General features: G+C 46.6%; 1 long non-coding RNA gene across 1 annotated transcript in view; it reads right to left on the reverse strand.

The window, feature by feature from the left end:
* Positions 1 to 297: 297 nt before the first annotated feature.
* The window catches only part of Gm19859, a 165878-nt gene continuing 146547 nt past the window's right edge, over positions 298 to 19628 (reverse strand). Inside the window, exon 6 of the long non-coding RNA XR_001781685.2 lies at positions 298 to 615. This is a non-coding gene — a long non-coding RNA (predicted gene, 19859). The remainder of the gene's footprint in view (positions 616 to 19628) is intronic.

A 19628-nucleotide genomic window follows, 5' to 3' on the forward strand; every position in this document is an offset into this window, starting at 1 on the left:
CTGAATGCCCGTATGAGGTGGTGTGTTCACATGCGCATGGAACATGTTCTCGTGTGTGTGTGTGTGTGTGTGTGTGTCTTTCTGTGTGGCTGTGCAGTATGTGTGCTTATATTTACTCATTACAGGGGACCATACTTGTGTGCATGCATTTGGGTGGATATCCATGTGTGCTCTTTTGTGTCTGTACTGAGGTAGAGGTGTGTGTGTGTGTGTACACGTATGTGTGTATGTGTGTTTTCCAGGGAACATATACCCAGCTTGTACATTGCATGAGGACCTATCAATGTGAAGGCAGACTCAGAGCCATAACTCTGTTTTAATCTGGGGAGAGTAAGAGGGGGAAAGGGAGTGTGAGAGAGACAGAGACAGAGAGAAACAGGGATTTCCATCTCTTAGCTCCAAATGTGAGCCTCATTTAGGTGCAAAATGAACATTGCAGGAAGACCTCAAAATCCATCAGCTCTTCCTCGTAGGCCTGTGGATTTGAAGCAAACCCTGCTGGTGAGTGACATTTCTCATCCTGACTTCCCTCCTTGGGCTTCTCTCCCTGAGTGCTGTTTATCAATAGGATCTGGAAGGAAGAACCTTTCAGGGAAGCCTCAGCAGCCACATTTCCTGCAGAAAATAAAAACCATCAATGGGAGGCTTGGCAGGACAGCCAGGGTTTGGGTATGATGGCAGGCCCACTGAGTCTCACCAACATCCCGGCCTCTCTGACCTGTCCACAGGACCACAGGGCAGTTCACCATCATCCACAGAGCCCAGTGATGTCATCCAGCCATCACGGCCAGATGCTTGGGGGCAAGGCTTAGACCAGTCCTCCCTCGCTTCTTCCTGGGAATGGGCAGCATGCAGTCAGCACCCACTGATGACTGACAGGACTCTTGCTCCTGCCCGCCATGTGCTACTTGGCTCAAGATCTAAGAAGTGCTCCTGGACCAGCCAGGGTTCTTCCTATCTTCCCTACTACCATGATCTCATTTAACCTCCGTGACTGCCTAATGATCCATCTCCAAAACCAGTCACAGGCTTGGGGATTCACCATGGGACCATGAGGAGCACTATTCAGTCCAAGATAACTTCTAAATATAGTATCCACCCTCACAGAAGCCAAGGCAGTGGCTCTAAGCAGCAGGTGACACGGGTGACCTTGGGACCCAAGGAACAGGTGTTACTTGGCTTTCTTTCTATAAGTCATTATTTCTATGGTGTCTAGAGTCACCAGACTAGGGCCATGGAGCACTACCAAGACCCTCTGCTCCTTCTGGGTAGTAGTGATATCACCAGACCTGCTCGGTACTTCTTGGTCCCTGGAGCTTCAGGGATGCTGTCTCTTGCTCTGTTTTTATTTTCACATAGCCTGGAAGCTTCTTAAGTCTGTGGCACATATGGAAGGCCAACAGGTGGTGGTGGCCACCCCTTGATCCTGCCGTCCCTCTGTTCCTTGGGAGTCTTTGTCAGAAGTTGAACAATTTTCTAGAGCTCCTGAACTAGATGTTGGTGTCAGTTTTGTGGAAAGGTTTCCCAGAGGTTGGTTCACCAGGGAGATGCCTTCCCTGAGCTGCTTTGACAAATAGATGCCAGTTGACCACCATGTCACTTGAACGCTAAAGCTTTCCCAGTACATACAACCCACTTCTCTCTAGGAACCCCCAGCCCTCTGTAGCCAGTAGGCCCTGTATACAACTTTTGACCCGGCAGCCCTATGAAACATACATGTACTTTACCTGCTGGTATCTACTAAGAAAGGTGTCTCAGCCAGAGAGATCTGGTTACAGGGGTCAGGACTGCTTATCCATTGAGGCACATAGTAGGTCAGTCCCATCAGGAACATAGCAAGCTTTCAATGAATTTGCTAGCCTTTGGCCTCCATTAGTGATGATGGAGGGTAACCTGGTCCAGAGTACTCAGAGCCTTTCCCCATGACCCTGGGCTTGAGCCATGATTAACCCCTACCATACAAGGAAGTTTGGCGGCTACCTGGGCTGTCATCTTGTGCCTTCCGAGTGGCAGACTTAGGTCTGGCTCATATCTGTGTGAGAGAATGTGGCAATGCTCATTTCTAGCCAGACGTTGAAGAGGGATTCACAACCAAGGAACAAGGAATGGGTGGTGGACAGATGGTGGAGGACCAGAGAGAGCATTGGACCGTAAGTATTTCAGAAACACTACCCCCTAGCAGCCTTCTCAGTGAGGAAGGACATTATGTGCAGAAGTCCCTTAGGGAACTTTGAGGGGGGGGGAATATGCAGCTATCAGGGGTGCTCTGACATGTGAGGCAGAATTCAGTGAGTTCCTAGATAATATGGTCGAGGCCAGGTCAGTTCACCTTAGAGAAGGCGGGGCCGATTTGAGTTAGGGACAGTCCTCATCACCTTCATTGAAGTTCCAGGATCTGGGCTCCTAAACTCTGTCCAGTAGGGAGAATACAAAGCTTTGCTTGCATGAGCCCAGCGGAAATAGTATTCCTTCAATAGGAATAGGTATAAACAGCAGACCAGCTTGGATCAGGTGTCTTTGCTGCTGGGAGACAGCACAGATTCCTGGAAACATCACAAAACAGGTGCGATTACATTGAACTGTGTCATGCTTATAAAGACCACCTATGTTGTGACTACAATGGAAATTTGGTTTCTAGAAATTTCATAGCTGCCTTCCCACCTAATTATTCCCCTGTAATTATACAATTAAAACTATTAACTCTAAAGATCCTGTCCTGGAAAGAAACCCACAGCTGCACCAGGTGTCTCAGGTCAAGGACATCAGACTTAAAGTGGATTTACAAGCAAAGGCCTGCAATCATTCAAGGCCTGACATCAGCACCCAAACAAGAATAGAAAATGCATACCCATTCACAGAATGGGGGATCAGCCCTCACAGACCTCACATGTGTGGCAAGGCATGTGTCAGACTCTCCCTCACTGTGATTTTTAGGAAAAGCTAAGGGTCAGACATCTATTTTGGCTCCCGGTTCAGCAATTTTGCCAGTCAGCTAGCTCAGATGCTTCTGGGCAACAGTGAGGTGAACACTGTGGCATGAGGATGTGTTCATATTTTGGTGGCCAGGGACCAGAGAAGATGGGCTCAAGGGAGTGAGGGGCAAGGTAAATCGGTCTTTCCAGGGCCCATTGAGGAATGAACTACTTCTTATAACAACGCCCCACATCTAGAAGTTTCTACCACCTCACAGTCATGCCATCAGATTACAGCTCCTTGAAATTCAAAGCTTTCCGGATCCAATCTCTTCCCCCAAACACTGTCTGAATGCTGCAGTGTTGGGAATCAGGCTAGGCTTTGTGGAGGGGCATGTTATATCTCAACAGTATGTTGACATGGGTACCATAGAGCAAGAACAAAAATCTACATAAGTTCTGGGAACAAACTTCGAATTAGAAGTTTAGGGATGAAAGAAACATGGGAGATGGGGTTGAGGGCAGAAGCCGCATGGCATGCTGGAGAACCCATGGATGGTCCAGATGACAGAGGGAAGTGATAGAGACAGGATACTTAGAGAGCAGAAGCATGAAACAGGCAAGAACCAGGGGCCCATGGCTGCAAGACAGAGACCAGAATGGTAAAATCACATCTAAGGAACGGGGACCAATATTCAGGAAAAAACAGTCAATGATGTCAGATAGATGGGCATGGTGGTTTCCAACTGGAAAGAGCCTAGAATCACCTAGGAGACAAGTCACTGGGCACGAGTGTCAGAAATTATCTAGCTTATTTAAATCACTTGGGTGGGACAATCCATCCTAAATGTGGGTGGCACCATCTTATGAATAAAACAGAGAACACAAGTTGAATATCAGCTCTCATCTCTCTTTGCTTCTCGGTTGTGGATGTCATATGACCATCTGCCTTGCGTTCCTGCCACCATGATTTCCCCGACATGATTGAGAAGCCAGCAGTACACAGCATGAGCTTGAGTTGAGGGTGACCTTCACTAAGAGAGTGAAACATCCATGAGGATGAGGGAGGGAGGGAGAGAGAGAGAAGGTGGGAAGGTGGCAGGAGTGGGTCCTAAGATGATAGTGGTTAAAATAAACGTAAACGGGTAAAATTTGTCAACTAAATTTGCTCACTAGGCACATCACTCAACTTGAATTCTGAAAAGACAGCCTCATTCCCATCTACAACAGACCCCCAGGAAGCAGGAGTGATGAAGAAGAGGAAGCTCCCTTTAGTGTGGCCTGAAAGAAAGTCAGGGTACAAACTCATTAGGGTGAAGGGAAAAATTAGGTAATTATCAGTACAAAGCATGCCTTGTTACAGAACACAGATGATCAACCACTAATCCCATCCTACTGAGAAGTCATGATGTCATGGTACCTGGAACATACTGTTGACCTCTCCCTACTTGGGAGTGATGATTGAATCTCACAGGACGGGTGGTTCAGATCATCCCACGGGATCACCCAAAGTCCCTACTGGCCTTCATTTCCTTGGGCAGTTTATGTCTAGCTACTGTGACCTTCTCAAGACAGGGAAGCTGGCCTTAGCTGAGCCACAACTTAGTGGAAGTCTCAAAAATTGGCACTGACCCCTCTCCCTTCAGCTCTGCTTCCTCTGCTACCAACACAGATGTCTCCTTCATTCCTGCTGTGCTGTGGACCCCAGGGATGGCCTTCACACTGGACATATCTTGTGCTACTCAACCACTTACACAGAGACAGGCACTGCCAGGGCGTGCAGGATGGATGCCCAAGGGAAAAGTAGGCTGGGCAGAAGGGTGGGAATGCATAAGTCCCTTGTAGTTGCGACAGCCCCAAGGCTAGAACATCTCTACTTCCAAGTGAAGGGAAGAGGCCAGGAGCTGAGGCAGACTCAAACTACTCCATCTGACATGAGATGAGGCCCAGTAGGATTTAACAAGTTCTAGAAAGAGGAATGGCCTAGGGTGGTGTCTTAGTTAGGATTTTACTGGTGTGAACAGACATCATGACCAAGGCAACTCTTTTTTTTTTTTTTTCCCGAGACAGGGTTTCTCTGTGTAGCCCTAGCTGTTCTGGAACTCACTTTGTAGACCAGGCTGGCCTCGAACTCAGAGATTCACCTGCCTCTGCCTCCCAAGTGCTGGGATTAAAGGCATGCACCATCAAGGCAACTCTTAAAAGGGGCTGGCTTATAGGTTCAGAGGTTCAGTTCATTATCATCAAGGCAGGAACATGGTGGCATTTACTCAGGCATGGTACAGGAGATGCTGAGAGTTCTACATCTTCATCTGAAGGCTGTTGGTAGAATACTGACTTCCAGGCAGCTAGGACGAGGGTATTAAAACCCACACCCACAGTGACACACCTACTCCAACAAGGTCACACCTCCAAATAGTTCCACTCCCTTGGCTGAGCATATACAAACCACCACATTCCACTCCCTGGCCCCCATAGACTTGTTCAAACATATGAGTCTGTGGGAGCTATACCTAAACATACCATAATGCAAAATACACTTATTCCAACTTCAAAATCAGTCTCAACAATGCTAAAAGTCCAAATTCAAAGTCTCTTCTGAGACTCATCCAATCACTTAACTATAATCCCCAAAGCAGGACAAGAAACCAGCTGGGCAAACTCCAAAGTCTGCATCTCCATGGCTGATGTCAAAGCTGTCTTTAGATCTCCAACTCCTTTTTCATCTTTGTTGACAGCAACAAACTTCTTTCTGCTAGGCTGGTTCCACGCCCTGTTAGTAGCTTTCCTCAGCAGATAGCCCACTGCTGTAGCATCTCAAACATCTTGGGGTCTCCAAGGAAACTTCAGTGTTACAGCTTCTTGTTTCAATGACTGAGATTCACATATGATATTTTAGGCTCCTCCAGAGGGCTGGTGTCACTTCTCCAGCTCTTCTCTAGCTCTCTGTAGCACTCTAAGCTCATATTGATTGAATCCACTGCTGCTGCTGTTCTTGGTGATCATCTCAGGGTACTAGCATCTCCAATACACTGGGATCTTCTGCTGCAACTAGGTTTCAACAATAGTCGCTCACAGGCTCTCTTCATAGTGCCAAGCCTCAAATCCTTTGCATGACCCCTTCAGTCCAGGGCCATCAATAACAACTGAGGCTGCACCTTCACCAATGGCCTTTCATGGTCTCTCACTGTGCCAAGCCTCAGCTGATCTTCATGACCCCTTCATGCCTTCAAAACCAGTACCACCTGGATGACTCTTATACATTACCAACTACAGCTGAAGCAAGCAGTTGTGTTCTGGGAGGACAGAAGAATGGGCAAGAGGAAGCAACTCTGAATATCCCCTTCCTTCTTCCATAAACGGTGCTAGAGAGAGGCAGGTGACCTAGCTGGCCAACAGTTTACATATGAAAGGTGAATTGTGTTTAAGTTAGATGGAGGCTTTTCCTCTCGCCTAAGGTAGGCTTAAACTCAGGAGCTGGTGCCCTGGACACTCCTCATTCTACATCTCAGGCTTTCAAGATAAAATCCACAGGCCACAGGGGGCAAGATCTAGAAAGAAATGTCTTGTAGACTCATTACAAAATTCATAGCGTAGGAGTTAAGAGAAACAGAGGGCAGAGCTATTGTAAGCTGGAGGTGTCTCTGTGAATGAGCTACCATTGGACTGCTAGTTTCAGGGCCTTTTGAAGGACTGATCGCAGAAACTGGGGGTGGGACATGGAGAGAAGGATGAACCAATAGGTCTGTCCAGTTGGTCCAATGATGATGGGCTCGTGGGTCCGTTCTCAGCTTGAGTTCCATTCTCACACATAAGAACCAGGAAGGGGTGAGAGACAATGAGGAACCAAGATCAGAACTTTCTTCCGGTGTCCCTGCCCTACCTGAACAATTCCACTTTATGGTCTCATCACAGCATCCTGTCCCACATGCCTGATTCTGAGAATCATGACTCCAAGACCTCACTGAGTAATGACTTCCTACTTCCCCAACTGGTCCAGGGTGCTACTGGCCCCCAAAGAGCCTTTATTCTGTTTATAAGGGTCAGGAACCCAGGTTAGGGTTGAACAAACCATGTCCAAGCAAGACCAGAACTGGCCCATAGGGTGGGTCACTGCTTGAGACTCTGTCCAGAAGGTCATGGGAAGGTTATAAGCAAGGCCACCACCCAAGAGGTGGCCCAACAAGCACAGAACACTGGAGATGGGAGCTGCAGGGGACTGGGCTCTGAGCATCATATAAACAAGCTGGGCCTGCAGGAAGTCAGGCAGCACCTCTGGCCCTGGTTTATTCTCTGACCCTTGATGATGCTTGGAAGTAAGTAGACAGCAAGTGGGGAATGGAAAGTTGTCTGGATCCACATGGACAAGGGCTCCTGTGCCCAAATCAGGAGCACCTTGCCAACCATCTGACAGCATGAAATGATATCTTTATGTGTCAAACTACCTACCCAGAAATAAGAAGACAAAGAGGTGAGGCATATCTGTGGCAATTAACTTGAAGAGTAGTGCTGGTTAGTTGTTTGTCAACTTGACAAGAGCTAGAGTCATCTGGGAAGAAGGAACCTCAACTGAGAAGGCGCCTCCATCAGATTGGTCTGTAGTCAAGCCTGTGGGCCACTTTCTTGATTAATATTGATGTGGGAGAAACAATCTACTGTAGGTAGTTTGTTTTAGTTTTTCTTTTCCAATCTGCTTTTTTTCTTGCCTTATTGCACTGGCTAAAGTTTCCATACTATGTTGAATAAAAGCTTTTAAAATAGAAATTCCTACTTTGTTAGATTGGGCAGAAAGTATTTTTATTTTCAATAATAACTCAATGGTAATGATATTTGTTAAAATTTTTTCAAGTTGAAAAGCTTTCCTAGGCCCTTACTTCAATAGGTTACTTCAAAAATCATGCATGAAGAGTAGATTTTGGCAAATGATTTTGCATCTGCTGATATTATCTTGCCTTTTCTTCCTTAACACGTTAATGTGGTGGGCTTTATGGCTTGTTTTTTAAATATTAAATTAGCCTCATAGCCCTGCATTAAACCCCCTAGGTCATGGTTTATAGTTCTTTTTATATGCTGCTGAATTCTGTTCGATGGTATTTCGTAAGGAATTTCACATCTACATTCACGAGTAATACCAGCCTATGGTTTTCTTTCTGTGCTGTTTCTGCTTTTGGTGGTAATAGCTTCATAAAATGAACTAGCAAATATTCCCACCCGTGCTGTTTCATTGGAGGAGATTATGCACTTTTGGCATTAATTCTACTTTAAGCATTTGGTAGAATTCTCCACTGAAACCAGCAGAGTCTGTATATTTCTTTGGGGGAAGGTTTTAAGTTATGAATTCAATTTCTCTAATAGTTGTAAGATGATTCAAATGGTCTGTTTCAGAAAGGGCGAGTTCTGGCCATGTGTGCTTTGGAGGCATTGGCCCCTCTCACCTAAGTCAGCAGGTATCTATGTGTGGACTTGTTCCCCATCTCCGACCCTCCTTCTGATGTCTGTGGTGCATCTTGTTCTGTGTGTGTTTTCAGCAATGTGTGTCTCTTTAAGTCTTTTGCTGTTCTTTTATAGTTTTGTCGATTTTATTAATCTTTCTACAAAGCCAGCTGTTTCTTTAGTGTTTTCCTATTTCAAATGACACAGACTTGGGATTTCGGCTTTGTCTCTCTCTCCTTTAGCCTGCTTTGACGTATCTTGCATTCTGTTTTCCAGGTATTTAGCTAGACTATAAATTTCAGGACTCTGTATTTTCATCCAATTCTTGTTTTGTTTTTAACTCCCTTTAGCATTTCCGCCTAGACAAATGAAGAAGTGCGTTGAGTTTCCCATGGTTAGAGAGTTCCCAGTCATCTTCCTGATGGTGATTTCTAGGTCAGCTCCATTGTAGCAGACACGATACTCTGTGATTTAGAGAGTCATGTAAGGTTGTTGAGGTTTGTTACGTGCCGAGAACACAGTCGATGTAAGTATGTGTTTGCAGCACTTAAACTGAGTTTGCCTTCTGCCTGGCCTGGTGGCATGTTCTGCAGAGAGTGATTCAGCCACTTGCAGGTGACACTGCTGAGTTCTCCATCCTTGTTAATGTCACAGCTGCTTGTTCTCCCAATCGCTGAGAGGGGATATTAAACTCTTCAGTGACTAGGATGGCTCTGTTGATTTGTCTCTTAGCCTCATCAGGTTTTGCTTCACTTCACACACAGTGCTACAGAGTTGTTGTCTGGTGCACAGACGTTGAGAATTGCTACAACAGGTTGGCTGCATCTTTTACTCTACCATAATGTCCTTCCCCATCCCGATTAAATCGATTTAAAATATAAGTTTACCTAATAGCCATGCATCCATCTGATTGACTTTCTTGTGGTTAGTTTAGATGAGGTATCACTTTTTATCTTGCATGTTCAGTGCGTGGCACTCCGGTTACTGCTGGAACAGGAAGAGAAACATAGCCGCTCACTAAATAGATCTCCTGTGGTCACGTTGGGAATGGCTTAGTCACTGGGTGTTGGTAAACACCCTGACTCTCTATGAGGCTCCCTAGGACACTGTCCCAGTGGGGAGAGTAAGAAGTACTTCAATGTTTCCTTGTGTTTGTGTAATTCCAGACTTACCACTTTAGGGCTCACTGCCAGCCACAGGAGTAAGTCAGTCCCTCTTTCTATCTGGCTGCTATGACCCCACCTCCTAAAGTGTCAGAGGCTTCATGCCACCTATCACAGGTGGAAGCCTGGCTTCCTTGCTCAGTGAGATGCGCTGACGGTAGGCCATGGTTTTCCATGGAGTGTAGAACTGCTGTCATTTGCAATTCTGCCTTTTCCTGATGGTTTGGCTGATGATGGATGCTTTGTTGGGTTTGTTTGTTTGTTTGTTTGTTTGTTTTGGTCTTTCATGTTGCTGTTCTTGGTTTGTGGGCTTTGGAGGTCTAAGATTGGAATACACAAGCCTGAAGAAACCCCAGTGACTAAGGAAGCCACCAGCATGCCCTGTCCTAGGTACCAAGGTCCCTTCTACCCTGTCCTCTCCCCTCCACTTTCCATAGTGTCCTTCATTACATTTTTATATGATATCAGTTGTATATACAAAGAAATCAGAAAATACACATTTCGATTTTCCCTCAAGAACAATTCACCCATTTTTAACCAAAAGAATTGGGGGTGGGGGGGGAACATTGCCTGCTTCAACACATCAAAACACTCTACATATAACATAGGAGACATCACCCATGTAAAGATGTCACATTACATCAAAAACAATCCCCATGTGACCACATTGCACAGGACAGGGAATGTCACATGCATAGATGAGACCTTATATTGAGAACACAAGCTTACTTTAAACCAGCGGTTCTCAACTTTCCTAACACTGAGACTCTTTAATACAGTTCCTCATGTGGTGGTGACTCCAATTGTAAAATTATTTCATAGCCACTTCATAACTGTACGTTTGCTACTGTTTTGAATCATAATGTAAATATTTTTGGAGACAGAGGTTTGCTACAGGGGCCATGGCCCACAAGTTGAGAACCACTGCTCTACACTGTAAACACTCTTCTTGATGAGTGACTGGCTTGAACGGACACATGGGAATGCACATGGTAACACACTGTGCGCAGCTCTAGTTGGTAGCCCGTGAGAAGCTATACCGACTGGGTCTACAATCACAGACCAATTTACCAATGACCTAAGGAATCACGGAGTAAAGTCTCCCCAGTGACATCTCCAACTGAGGACAGCCCTATGAGTCCCAGGAGAGGACCCAGTCATCCAGCAATGGACGAGGACAACGTCTCCCTAAAACCATCTGAAAAGCTGTTTCCAAGGTGATGGTATTAGGAGGACTGGCTGTAGGGATGTGGTGTTCAGAGTGGAAGTGATGCTCACATGGTAGAGAAGGCCTGAGAAGCTTGTCCACTTCTGACTGTGTGGGGGTCCCAGAAGAAAGATAGACCCCGGTGGCCATTCACTCTCCACCTCCCAGATACCTGAACTGTAAGAAACGTGTGTGTGTGTGTGTGTGTGTGTGTGTGTGTGTGTGTGCGTGAGAGAGAGAGAGAGAGACAGACAGACAGACAGGGGGGGGGAAGCATCCAGCACTATGACAAAGCAGACTGGGTAAGACACCCAGTAACAAGAATAGACATATGTTGCCCTGCTATAGTGTATTCATGGAAACTTATTTGCAGACATCCAATGCTTAACTACTCACTGGCTCCCTAAAACAGCATTGCCTAAGACCTTCCACAGATCCCCAGTCCTTCAGAGTGTAGCTCCCTTCCTGGTTGCTGCACAGGCTCTTCTTGGCCAAGTCTTAGATGAATAGTTTACCCTCATGGCTCAGAGATCACTCTACCCCATAACTCTTTTACACACACACACACACACACACACACACACACCTCTCCGACCAGCTCCACTTGACACCCTCCCATCCCCCATCTCAGGTCTTCTGCCAGCCATCCAGGCTGCACAGTACAGTTCATCCTTACACATGACCTCCCACTTCTCCATCCTTCCTGGAAGCCTTAACTATTGGAACCGCAAGAGCTTTATGGATGAGAGAATGAGTAAACGAACTCACTGGGAAACTTGAACATGGCAATAAGATGAGAGACAGGGGATGGGCAGTTAGCACCTAATAGAGTCAGAGGGAAGCTCTGGGGATGGATGAGGGCGATGTTAGTTCAAACATATCGATGTGTTCGATGTTGCTGAAGTATATGCTTCAGATGACTGAGGCAGTATTAGAGATTGCATGTAAAATATACCCTCACAGGCTCACAGCTTCAGACAGCTAAGCTAGTAGTAGGAATTACATGTAAAATGTACCCCACAGGCTCTCTCCATGACTGCACACTCAGTACCCAGCTAGTGACACCATTTTGGGAGGCTGTGGAACCTGTGGAATTTGAGGGCTCCTTAAAGGACACAGGTCATTAGGAGATGGGCTTTGAGGTCTATAGCCTTGCCCTAATCCCTGCCATTTCTCATTCCTGGTCTACTGGTCTGTTAACAAGCAGTCTCAGGCTCCTGCTGCCAGAAAACCAGCCACCACCACATCTTCTCCAAGGTGATGGACCGTAACACTTTAGACTGTAAGCCAAGTTGAGTTATTTCTTCTATGAACTGTTTCTTGTCGGGTAGTAGATCACAGGAAAGAAATCAGAAGCTAATGCAGGCAGTAGGTCTTATATTGCTTCTATTTTACCACAGTACAAAGTTTTAAAAACGGCACTGAAAGGCACTTGAGGAATTGAAAAGGGATTTTAAAATGCATGGTACATCATCAGACTCATTAATTCTATTTATAGCAATCTATTCTGAAAATAATGATTCCTTAGAGTTAGTGGATATGGAGTTCAGAGACACAATGCTTATGCCAGAAATGACAGATACAATTTATTTGCTAAACCAAAGTATTAAATACATTATAACTCGCAGATTCTAGTATGTTTGTAATTCCTTAGAATACCTACATGAGCAGTATAAAACCAATATTTTCTTATGAGGCAATATTCACCAAGGAAAGTAGGAACCAAATTTTAAATAACAACCCTAAAAATATCACTATGTTCCTAAAACAAAGTGGTCATAGAAGCACTGTGTTCCTGCCTGCACTTGGAAATTCCTGTTGTGTTGTTGAAATCCTTTGTGAGTTCACAATGTTATGAAAGTTGGGATGGTTCAGAAAAAAAAAGTTACATATGTATTTTAAATGTTGTAAGAAGAAAGGGAAGGAGGAAGAGGAGGGAACCACCCATCATCTGAGGGGTCCACAAGCCGAAGTGCATGGAGGGGGAGGCCTAAGGCTGGAGACAGTGCACAAGTCCAGGGAGGAAGAAGCGGAGATTGAGCACCGGCTGTGGGCACTTTGCACACCCCATAGTCATGTGCCACAGGATGTGAGCTCTGCCTGATTCTCTCCTTCCTGGGTGGAGGCTGCTGAGCATTGGATTTTGCCATTTGTATGGAAAAGAAAATGGCCAAGTCTAATCCGTTCTGAAACAAGCCAATCATGGCAACCTATCCAGGGCTCCCAACTGAAAGGCAGTCTCTGCAGTTGCTGTTGGGGAGAGTCTTGTCTGATGGAAGCCTCTAGGGAGGCTGTAGGCTCATGAGGTCCCACCTCCCAGCTACTTGTTTTCTGCTGCTCCTCCACCTCAGGTCTCTCTGCCACTGTGTCCTTCCAGCCTGAGCCACGTATCGGTGAGAAAGTGTGTACTTTTGTTTCAGGCGACATGGCTCTGGGTCATGACTTAATGGATAGGACCCAAAAAACACAGGCAGGCGGGACCACGGTAAATGAAAACACTTTGTGCAGCCAGGAAAGAGTCAGCCATGTAAGAGCCCCGTGCACTGAGAGCAAAGGCACACGTAGCCCCAAAGGGCAGAAACCCAGCAACCCTTGCAAAGGTCTCCAAGCCAGAGGTAAACATGTGGTTTATAAATGAGTATGCAGCCTAAATAAACAATTTCCCAAAGAGGGAAGGAAGGTGACACAGCATGAAGGGATTGAATGTCACTAAGCATCAGGGAGACACCCTGCACACTCATCACTATGACGAGTTTCAAAAGGCCTCTAGGAACACTGGATGCACAGCTGGTGCAGGTGGAAGTGAGTGTCACCACGGTGCAAAACAGAGCTTGGAATGACCAAGTCACCCAACAACCCAACACAGGGTATAACAGCCAAAGGAAAGGAAAGCACCATCAAGAAGAGAGGTTACCTCCAGTGTCTACAGCAGCACTACTGACAGTAAGACAGACCTGGCAGGTGCCCATCAGCAAGAGGCTGAATCAACAGAAAGTCTGGACCACAGGCACCATGGACCACTATGCAGTCATGAGCAAGGTGCACTCCTCTCACTTGCTCCAGCATGGATGAACCTGGAACATTATGTGCAAAGCACAGCAAGCTGGGTCAGGAAGGGCAAATATTGCTTGTCTCACTCCTGTGATAAATCTGTAAGAGTCAGACTCTTGAGAAGCAGAGAGGAGGAGGATGGTTGCTGGGGTCTTGGGGAAAGGGGGAAAGAAGTGTTGGTCAAACGGTACAGCTTTCATTATGCATTTTTAGAGGTCTTAGAGATCAAGGCACAGTGCCATGTGTACAGCTGACTACAGTGCCTTGTGAAGCATGCTTTGAGTCTTGCTAAGAGGACAGATAGGATTAAGTGGTCTTATAAAAAATGGCAATAAAACTAAGCACAGAGGAAGAAGCCTGGCGCTGACAGGGTTTGTGGATCTGCCACAGCAATAGTTTCCTCGGATGCGCACCTACCTGCAAACTCATCAAGTTGAGCACATTAAACACGCACAGCCTCTGTCTTCAGTGACACCTCAGGAAGGCAGTTTTGAAAAGGCGTGCTGAACAACAACGCACTGATCTATAAACAGAGCCACCTCTGGAGAGCAGGGTCGCACTCTTCTTGCCTTCCTTGAATTTCACACAGTTGAGCGTGTACTAATTTTATAATAAAAGCTACATTACATTAAAAATAAAGAAGAGGCAGGCTTTTAGTGAGGCTCTGCCGCCCGTGCAGACTCCAAGGTGAGATTATTTCTACCTGGGAGGTTTTACATGAACCATGCAAGCTAAAACATTTTCAAAAGCCAGCCGTGAGCTTAGCAGGCTGGGGACAGAGGCTATCTCCTGCACATCCCGCCCAGGTAGTTTGTGGACTACACAGATGACAGGGCAGGCTCAGCATCCACAAGAAATGGGAAGGTAGAAGAGACCAGGATGCTGGTGCAGCACCAGGGAGGACTCTAGATGGACTTTTAGCTACATTATTGGATTATTTTCCCTACCGCCCTTCTCTACTCCCAAGTCCCTAACGCTAGGTAGAAGAGAAAGAAGCTTAAAGGGGGAAGGGGTCATTAATATTGTTAGATTACTTCCTGTGATTAGGTGCATCGAGTTCCCTGGGGCAAGTCCAATTTTCATCATTAGGATATCTCCAACCAGCAAACAGCAACAGGACAGCCAGCAAACAGTAGCAGGGGTGGCGGCGGCGGCAGCAGCAGCAGCAGGGAGAGCAACTGCTGCCATTTCTCTCTGGACTCTGGCATTCATATGCCCTCCCGAAGAGTCCCCAGAATTCCAAACATAAACTATCTTCAACTGGCAACATCATGACCCTGCCAGAGGACGAGACAACTCATACTTAGCTGCTGTGGACAGTCATCAGCTCCATATCCCACACCTGGGATCAAAACAAAATCATGTTCACATAAGTATTTCTGTGTTTCTAAAGAAACCACATTTCGCACTGCAGAAGTCCACTGGTGTAGCTTCCCATGCAAGGAAGACGTGAGACCCTCGCATGCCAAAAGTTCCAAGTGCTCACGCTGGAGCTGCTAGCCATTCAGAGAGTGAGAGATGGGACAGAGATCTAGAAAGTGGGATGGTCTTAGAAGTGGAGAAGGGTGTGTCCTGGCAGAGGTTGACAATGAAGAGGTGACAATAACCAGACCGTGAGCCCTTGGTGTTCAGACGACCCTAGTGGGTAAGGCAGGCTCAGAAATTGTTCCATTTGCACACAGGAAGCCTGGCAGTGAGTGGCACGTGCTAGAAACTCCTCAAATGGAGCTGTGGCAAATGTCCCCCGTCATTCAGTCAAACCAGACGCTTCCACTGTGAGAGGCACAGACATAAGCCTCAATCCAGAAGCTACGAGCAAAACCTTCAGAAGAAAATGGTTGACAGGCATGTCTTCACCAACCTGAGATGAGAAGGGATAAGTTGGTTCTATAAGCTCTAGAAAGCCCACGGCCTTCAAAGGAGAGCCACTCAGACTATGTTCAAATTAAAACATCTACAGCAAACCCCACAAAGAAATGGCACAAGCTTTTGGCCTGGAGTAGACACAACAGTGCCCGAAGCATAGTGAAGTCGGCAGAACAGGGCAGGGTAGCTCCCAGCAGTGTAGGAGAAGGGACAATAACCTTGAAGCAGAGAAAGCAGCATTGCCAGACAAAGAAATGAAAACGGCAGGACACAGTGAATGGGTCCAGCTGAGTCCATGAAGGAGGAAATGAAATTAAACTATCCTCAGCAGGCCTTTAACACCAATGACCTGAGCAGAACCTACCGAGCCAGTGTGACACTAACTAGTGAGGATACAGGGTCCCATCAGCATGAACAAGGTGAGCCCAAGTATTCATCATGCAGAGCTATCAGGAGAGTTGAAGACCCACAGACTCCTTTCAGGCTTACTCAACCTGGAAAGTTCACCCCAAATTACACCAGGATACATAGAAGTCCATAAGGGTCCATGTGGCTAGAATACACACACTTAGTATCCCTACACATAGGAAAGAAACCACATACATGCAGCAAACATCACTCTTGCAATGTCAGAGGCAGGGAGCAAGAAAGAGTCAAGGGAGAGAGATTCAAGGGTGTGGCTGTTTCGCTGGGATAAGAGGCACCGAGGGAGAGGTTTACACAGAAGTTTTTCACCTCGTGATGGGCTTACAGAGATACACTAGCAAGTAGTGAGGAGGCCAAAAGGGACCACCAGCAGAAGGCATCTGCTGGAGGCACCACACTCACACACCCTAACTGGGGCGCCTTGATTTCAGTTGCTCAAGAGCTGCTGAAGCGACCAAAGCAGAGCATCTTCCTCCACATGGAGAAAGTAGAACACACCGTGATGCTGCTTGTTTGCAGTGAATTTGTAAAATAGTATCTGTTACTTTTCTTGGTGCTATAAGAAAAGACCCTAGCAAAAGCCACTTAAAGAAGCGTTTATTTTGGTCCACAGTTCCAGGACACAGTTTATCATTGCAGGGAAGATACTGTAGCAAGAGCATGAGGCGGCTGGTCACATGGCAGCTGTAGTCAGGATGTGGCAAGGGATGAATGCTGTGTCAGCAATTTCTTTTCTTTTCTTTTCTTTTCTTTTCTTTTCTTTTCTTTTCTTTTCTTTTCTTTTCTTTCTTTCTTTCTTTCTTTCTTTCTCTCTTCCTTCCTTCCTTTCTTCCTTTCTCTTCCTTCCTTCCTTCCTTCCTTCCTTCCTTCCTTTCTCTTCCTTCCTTTCTTTCTTTCTTTCTTTCTTTCTTTCTTTCTTTCTTTCTTTCTTTCTTTCTTCTTTTTTTAAAATGAAGTTCAGGACTCTAGACCAGGGCATGATACTACCCACTCATAAGGTGCATCTCTCCACATCAGTTAACCTAATGGAGAGATCCCTCACAGATGTGCTCAGGGCTTCAGTGATTCTAGATCCTGGGAAGTTGACAGTCAATATTAGCCATCACTGAATGTTACCTGGAGATGGTGTACAAAGTCAGACATGGACACCATCTTGCATTGAACTGAGGTCAAGGATACCTGGAAGGATGCCTCCCCAGGCCAATGGAGCTGGAAGCAGGGACAAGGGTAAATGCCTTGAGGCTTCCGTTATAGCTCTGTATAAAGCGATTTTGAAGAAGCATTATATATTGCTCCCTTTCGCACAGGGACCCGACTTTTGGCTTGATTCCCTGCAGGTTTTGGTTATGTTTTAGGAGATATCAACCAAGAAGGGCTGTGCCTCTGTTCTTGCAGCTGGTTGAATGGTGGCATAACTGAGTTTTTAGAATGACTCTGTCCCCAGCCTCGCTCACCCAAGAAGATGTCAGTAAGCAGCAATGCTGGGTGGGTGATTTAGTCAAAGGTCATCAAAGAAGCAGGACCAATAAGGAATGCGAGTCAGTGGATCAGTGGGGGCAGGGAGCAGCACCCAGCCATGGCTGCTTCAGGACATGATAAATTGGGTCATTGCTCCATCTGGTCGCTCTTTCTCCACTTCACATGGTGCAGGGGCTCACATGTCCTGGCCAGAATTGGGGTTGGCTTGTGGTGGACAGTGTCCCATGGAATTCAGTGGCTATGATCTGTGAAAACAGTCTAGACCCATCTGCATAGTGAACCATGATCAATCATGGCCTCTTGTCAAGGCTGTGAGCGTCTCAAGTACTGTCTCATCTCATGACAGTCTTTTCCAAGAGACGCCACATCCACAGTGTCTGTTATGATTATGTTGGGACACAGAAAAGGAGACACCAGGTGGAGCAAGGGCGAAGACACTGGAATCACAGCCATTAAAGATCCTTGATGATTCTACAGGATAAAAGCCATAAAGAGTCCAAGGCCTGGGGACACCCAGCCTGGGTGCAGTCCTGCGATCGCCCACACACCGCAGAAGTGTATGTTTCAATTTCCATCGCCCTATTGTAAGCCTAATAGACTCATCAGCCCTGTGGCTAAGGGCTTAGAACGTCTTTACAGTTCAAACATTCCCTTTCTGTTTGCCATTTTGAGTCTAAAATAAACACTTGCCCTGAAGATGAAGGGAGAGATTTGTGTGTAATTATATATTAGTAGCCTCAAACTGTGCATGCTGAGGGCAAGTCAGGAAAAATTAAGGACAAGCAAGGGGAGGCTTTTTTCATGGCTGTGGGTATAACAGAAGGAGAAGTTTCCCAGTCTTGCCAGTCATTACCTGGGACTCAGTTTCCCCATCCACACCATGGTGAGCAGGAGGTTGAACTAGGAAATAAGGTGACTCCTTAGAGTCACCGATTTTCTGGCCAACAGTCTTTGATCCCAAGAATCATGAGTTTGTGTGGGCATTAAGTGAAGGTCTCTAGAACAGAACTAAGAATGTATGACTATGTTATAAAGGACTTACTGCACAGGCTTCTGTAATGGGGGGCTGGGTAACCCAGCAATGGCTGTACACACACTGAAGAGGCAGGTGGTGACAGTCAGGAGTCCAGGAGGCCTGGGCAATGCCCAGTGAATTGCTGGTCCTCAGCCCACAGAGAAAGGCAAAGAAGCTGGAGTCTGCTGTCAATGGGGCAGCAATGGGTGCTCACTCAGGATTCAAGGGGCTCATGAGCATGTGCTTGCTGCTTCCTTCCACCTGGGCACTATCCTGAGTGCCACCCAGTCATGAGGACCGACTATTCCTACCCACAGCCCTTCTATCGCCTCTTCCTTGTGCTTGGCCAATATGGTTCACTAGGAAGAAATCACTGACCCTGGAAGCCACAAAGCCAAGGCCCTTCCCCAGCCCCAGCCCCAGCCCAATAAGGCTATGGAACTCGGCCCTCTGAACCTAGACAAGTATCCACTCTCTTCCCCAAGAGTTTGAAAATGGGTTGTTATGATGATTATGTGGGCATAGCAAGCATAGGAAGGTTTTAAAGTACAAATACCACATTGACTTGTGCCCAGAACTGGCCAGGGTGCAGTGATGACTACTATCCAATCCTCCTGCCCAAAACAGCACAGACAAAATATGGCTATTGGAACCTTGGGCAGCCAAGAACTTGCACCCAAAATCCCTGGGAAATGAAGTGTCAAAGGGGCTTTGCCCTGCAAGGGGCTCGGCCTGCTATCTCCAGCAAGCTTCCAGACTGAGATGTAGGTGTAAGGGCAAAGGACAGACTGAACTAGGTAAACTCCTGAGCTGGAGAGACAGGGCATGGGAGAGATCAAGGGGTTCGCAGCACAGGACAAGTAGAACTCCACCTGAGAAGGGACTGACGGCAAACAGCACCATGTGTGCAGGTTGGGAGACCTACAAGGGCCAGAGGAAGAAGCTCCTGAGAGCATCAGAGGGGAAGGGGTCCAGGGTTCAGCCTGAACGGAAGTGGCACCGGGCCCAACCAGCTGGGCAAAGCCTCAAGGCACACAACAAATCTTAGGCTCTCCAGAGAGAAGGATGGGCTTAAA

The sequence above is a fragment of the Mus musculus genome, chromosome 15 (genome assembly GCF_000001635.26).
Source record: "Mus musculus strain C57BL/6J chromosome 15, GRCm38.p6 C57BL/6J".
Classification (NCBI taxonomy): domain Eukaryota; kingdom Metazoa; phylum Chordata; class Mammalia; order Rodentia; family Muridae; genus Mus; species Mus musculus.